The sequence below is a fragment of the Eumetopias jubatus genome, unplaced genomic scaffold (assembly GCF_037043125.1).
Source record: "Eumetopias jubatus isolate StellerSeaLion01/CBP00866 unplaced genomic scaffold, mEumJub1_p1.0 scaffold_11, whole genome shotgun sequence".
Taxonomy (NCBI): domain Eukaryota; kingdom Metazoa; phylum Chordata; class Mammalia; order Carnivora; family Otariidae; genus Eumetopias; species Eumetopias jubatus.
The window spans coordinates 76,110,145-76,115,443 of NW_028274817.1; the positions used below are offsets into that span (position 1 = coordinate 76,110,145).

General features: G+C 47.5%; 2 pseudogenes; both read right to left on the reverse strand.

Annotated features, from left to right (window-relative positions):
• Positions 1 to 997: 997 nt before the first annotated feature.
• LOC114200646 (mitochondrial dynamics protein MID51 pseudogene) lies at positions 998 to 2,209 on the reverse strand (annotated as a pseudogene).
• Positions 2,210 to 3,862: 1,653 nt separating this feature from the next.
• Positions 3,863 to 4,465, reverse strand: LOC114200647 (MICOS complex subunit MIC26 pseudogene; annotated as a pseudogene).
• Positions 4,466 to 5,299: the final 834 nt, after the last annotated feature.

The window sequence follows — 5,299 nt, forward strand, 5'->3', positions numbered from 1 at the left end:
GCCTCGTGGGGAAGAAACGTGGTTGCCAAGCCTTAACCAGTGACTGGATTTTTCAGCCGGTGTTTGCCACTTCTCAACCTCCCTTCAAACTCTACCACAAAGCTGTGTCCTTGAAGGCCTCGTCCTAGTTGGCAATAAGGCAAGGAAGGGGCTGAACAAGAGCACTCGCACAGGTACTGTCCCGACAGCCCCTTTCCTCCCCCGCCTCCCCCCCCCCCCCCCCCCGCTGCTCACACAGCAGTGCTGATGTTGACCAGCCAAGGGTGAGGCTCAGCCATCGAGCACACACACCCTTCCCTAGGCCCTCTTCACCACCACCAGCTCCCCCACTGCAGTCTCAGTGATGACCACCAAAGAACACAATCTCCAAGCAACTTGGCATCCAGTTTATATTGAGCCTCACCCCTGTGTGGGTCAATAACAGTGTTCCCATGAGACCTTAGCACTTAGGAATATGAGCTGGTCAGGAAGCAGGGGAAATGGGCTTCTTCTCCAGGAACCTGAGTCAAAGGCTAGCTTTACCCCCAGAAACTCTAAATACTGTCTGAGCACTCACTCTGCAGAGCTCAGTTCGGAAACGTGCAATCAGAACTCTTCGGTGACATTCAACAAAAAGGCAACATCTTGACTAGGCAGATACACTCCAGGGGAAAGAGCAAAACAGAAGGCGTGAACAAGGGGAAAAGACAGAGAAGACACTGGAAAGAAACAGGCCAAAGGGCAGGGCAGACAGGAACAGAAAACCTGGACCACCATGGAAAACACCAGCTCAGGCCAGTGTTCCACCTTCTCTATTCATTCCAGAAATATTAGCCTGGAGCAAGAGGGAGGGGAGGAGTAGGAGCACAGTGTTTGGTAACAAAAATAGAAGGTTGGGTGAGAAAATAGGAGACAAGGAGATGGCATTCTGATCAGCATGAAGTGACTGGGGCAATGACCAGCAAGATAGGAGGCACCTAGAGACCCTGTGAGGCACCAACTATGCAACCACATGTTTCTAACAGAGAAGCCAGGGTCTGACCACCTTCACCTGCCCTGTCTGCAGCAGCACCTCTGGCTCAGATAATGAGCAATAGAGAGTATATCCCAGTTCATCTATACCTTCAGGAGTGAGCTCTGCAAATAAGTTCACCTTGGGATTTAGGGCACTGGGCAGGACTCCGGCCTCCAAGTAGCTGATGAGTCCCCTCAGTGCCTATAAGAATCGGTTGGCCAGCATATCTGGAGACCAGTCAGCCTCCTCCTGGGCCAAGGGGAGGATGACGTTGGTGAGCTGGCGGGCAGTGAGGTGGCCCAGAGCTGGAGTGGACTTGCATATGGCCTTGAGGATCTTGAGGCACAGACACTGGCAGCCTAAATCGTCCTGGTCCAAAGCCCGTAGGTGTGCCGTCTCTGCAGGACCCTGGCTCAGCCACCATAGGTTGCCATACTGTGCCAGCTGGTGTGGTCTGGCTACCAAGACGGTGTCGCCAAGAGTCCCTGATAGCAGGAAGTCAATGACAAGATCCTTGTCATGCTCATACTGCACTTCCAAAGTCAGGGCTTCTGGGGGTGGTGCTGGTCGGATCACATTAAGAAGCTTCTCCTCCAGGGACATGCAGAGTCGTGACTTCTTCAAGTCTACCTGGCCCTTCCTGGCCAATGGCTTGGGCCAGGGCAGGAAGAATGTATCCATGTCAAAGGCCGAGGAGTCTGTGGGAAGGGTCTGCAGGTACGGGCTCAGGCCTGTCTTCCTGTCCTTATTCAGCAACGGGGCGGGGGGGGGGGAAGCCCATCCAGTTCCATTCTTCCCAGCTCCTTCCCCTACCCCCAATGGCTTAGGCGGGTGGGGCTTAGGGGTACTGATTGCCCTATTGTACATCTGCTTAACTGCCAACATGGCTGCTCCACCCACCCCCAGCACCAGCCGGTCACTTGGAGAGCACAAAATCAATGGCTGTGCCAATGCCATTGTCATCCTTCTTGCCTTTGCGCTCACCAGAGCCTGCTCTCGCTCACGGGAGATGGAGGCAAGATAGAAGTCTCCATCAGTGTAGCGAATCTCTAGACCCTGGCGCAGCAGGGCCCAGTAGAGACTGAGCACTGCCTCTCAGCTCTGCTGAGGTATGGGGGACAGGCAGGGGCTGGGCGTCAAGCCACGGACTGGACGCTACAACTCCTTGGGATTTGCCTTTCGCCAGGTACCTCTCCCGGGGTCACCCACCAACATGGCCCCTTCACTTCCGGGATACGACCTTGCGCGTGGAGTTGAGGGGAGGGACTCAACTTTCCCTGAATTATACTTTGGACAGGTGGGACAGATGAAAGAGGCACTTTCTTCAGACCTATTAAACTTTTCCCACCAATACTGGTTCATGAATGCCATCGTTTCCTCAAAAGACCAATGGTTTGATGCATATACAGTGGAAATTTTAGAATTTCTGGTAGGGCTGGATTGTTGTTTGGCACAAACCAGAGTTCTCTCTTTTTTATCAAGCCAACAATTACTAGATTTCTAATGTTTTTTCCTTTCTGCGGCAAATTCTTGGGTGTCTCTCGGTCAATTTTTCCAAAATCATATGGCAGAATATCCCCTTAGACCAGAGGTTTGGCTACTGGTTTCCTTGAGAGTAGCAATTTTGGAGGAAATGTCAGTGAGGTGGTTTACTTTGGCTTCCAGAAAGTCAAGTCTGGAATGCCCAGGAACCTTAACAACAGCTAGAGCCACCCGCAAAAGTATGGCAATCTAATAAATTTGGGGCATAGAAGCCATTTTTAAGTTCATCCCTATTGGAGGTAAGGCAGTCTCATTGTTTACATAACATTCCAAAGTCACAAGCTACCCCAAAGGCATACCAACTATCAGTATAAATGTTTGCAGTTTTACCTTTGGCTAAGGTAAAAACTCTTGTGAGAGTATAATTCAGCCTATTGGGCTGAAGTAACCAAAATGTAAAGGTGCTATTTCAATGACTTTGAAAAGGAAATATGCAGTAGCATACCTAGCACAATATTTACCATTTTTATCCTTTAAGTAAGAACCATCAGTAAACCATGAAAAATCTGCATTGGTCATGAGTTTCCTGTAGTGTCACGGAGAGTCAAAAGGTAATCTGTCAATGTCAAGCAGTCATGAGGGGTTTCACCTGGGTCCAGTTGTAGCCCTTACTCTGAGATCAGATGCCTATCTAACCTGAGCTTGAACAAACTAATTTTTCTTTGGAGACTTTATGTCCCTTTAAGGCCAAAAGTTGGTTTTTTTTTTTAACCTTGGAATTTTAATTATGTACATAAATAGCAACATGAGAAGGAGGGATTCTAAGGCTGGACATTATCTCTAGGTGAAAGGATTTTCGAATAGTCCACTTGTAGTATGGCATTACCCAAGATAACAAAGAAGCCTAGTATAGTTTTTCGTGAAGAAGAAAGCCAATTTACTACATTCAGTACTGACTTCTCTGCCATTTTTCTGTAGAAATATTGGTTTACTGCATGGAGTTTCCAATATTTACCTGTAACTGACTAAAATGGGCACAGCAGGGATGCCTGGACGACTCAAGTGGTCAGGCGTCTGACTCTTTTTCTTTTTTTTAAGATTTTTATTTATTTATTAGAGAGAGAGAGAGAGAGCACAAGCAGGGGATGCGGCAGGCAGAGGGAGAAGCAGACTTCCCACTGAGCAAGGAGCCTGATACGGGACTCGATCCCAGGACCCCGGGATCATGACCTGAGCTGAAGGCAGACACTTAACCAACTGAGCCACCCAGGTGTCCCATGGGCATCCAAGTCTTGATCTCAGCTCAGGTCTTGATCTCAGGGTCATGAGTTCAAGCCCCGCATTAGGCCCCGTGAAAAAAAAATGAGCAGAGCATGGAGCATTCTACTAATTTCCAGGTGAATTCTTCACACTTCCTGGCTTTTGAAAGTTCTTCTTCCACAAATCTACGACTATGTATCCTCGTAAACCCCAGGCATATAATTTCTCCCTACTGACCTGGACAAATACGATGGCTTGTTGTGGATAATAAACAGAGGCAGCTACTCCCATGAACCCAGGTGGATACACCAGCTTCCTTATTTTTGAACCTCTAGCCAAAAGAAGTCCAACAATGCCAGCAAAACCAATAACACCAAGTCTTGGGAAAAAATCCAGGAGGTACATTTTGGAGATATTCATAGCTACCTAACCCCTATTGAACCAAGCTCAGCATCTTGGGCTTAGTTTGTGAGTGCATTTCCTGACACCAACTTGTATATGGCTCACAGTAATGTTGGAGGTGTGAGATGCTTTCATCAAGTTGGGTCCTTGGCTCCCCCACATATTTAGATTGACCCTCGGGAATGGACTAGAATGAAAGCTCATTAACCCTCAGGGAAGTTGTGTGAAATGAGTCCTTTTTAGATGATGCATAGACTCAAGATGAGCAGACACAGACTGGCTGGCCCCACAGACTGGCTGGCCCCACAGACCTGAATTGCCAGACATGTTGCTGGCAGAGGTGGCTCTGGCGGGGTCCAAGGCCAAAAGTGTTAACAGGTGGATGCTGTCCCCTGTGTAGAGGTTTGAGTAAGGGAGCAGAGAGGCAAATCATCTATGTATTATAACAAGGTAGAGCCTGCAGAAAACATTATATCATCCAAATGGGCTTTTAAAGTTTGTGAAAAGTAAGGACTCTCTGTAAAACCCTGGGACAGGTGTACACCTATCAAGGTGTATTGCCATTCCTCCCGAGTGAAGGCAAAAAGATATTGGCTATCCTTATCATCTGGAATACTAAAAATGCAATGATAGATCAGTTACAGCAAAAAATTTGCTTTCAGTGGGAATGGATGTTAACAGCACATAGGGGTTAGGAACAACAGGGTGCTGAGGGATAACAGTATTATTTATTGTTCAGAGGTACTGAATAAACCTCCAACCTTGGCCATTGGGTTTTCTCACAGGTAAAATAGGAGTGTTACAGGAACTAGTGCAGGGGATAATGAGGCCCTGAGCCTTGTAATCTTCTATTATGGGCTTGATGCCCTGAAGGGCTTCTTTATTTATAGGGTATTAATGATGGAAAGAGGTTTTGAGGGATCTATTTGAATCTTGATGGGAGGTGCAGTGTGGATTCCGCCAAGATCAGTTGAGACTTTTGCCTATAAAGAGGATGGTAGCTGATCCAATAGGAACAAATGATCAGTGTCCCTGGGCTCACCTATAGTGGCAACAGAGACAGAACAAATAAAAGATGTCAAACAATCATTTAATTCCCCAAATTGGCTATTTTGATTACTACTGTCAAATTCTAGAATTATTTCCCCCCAATTGGGAGAA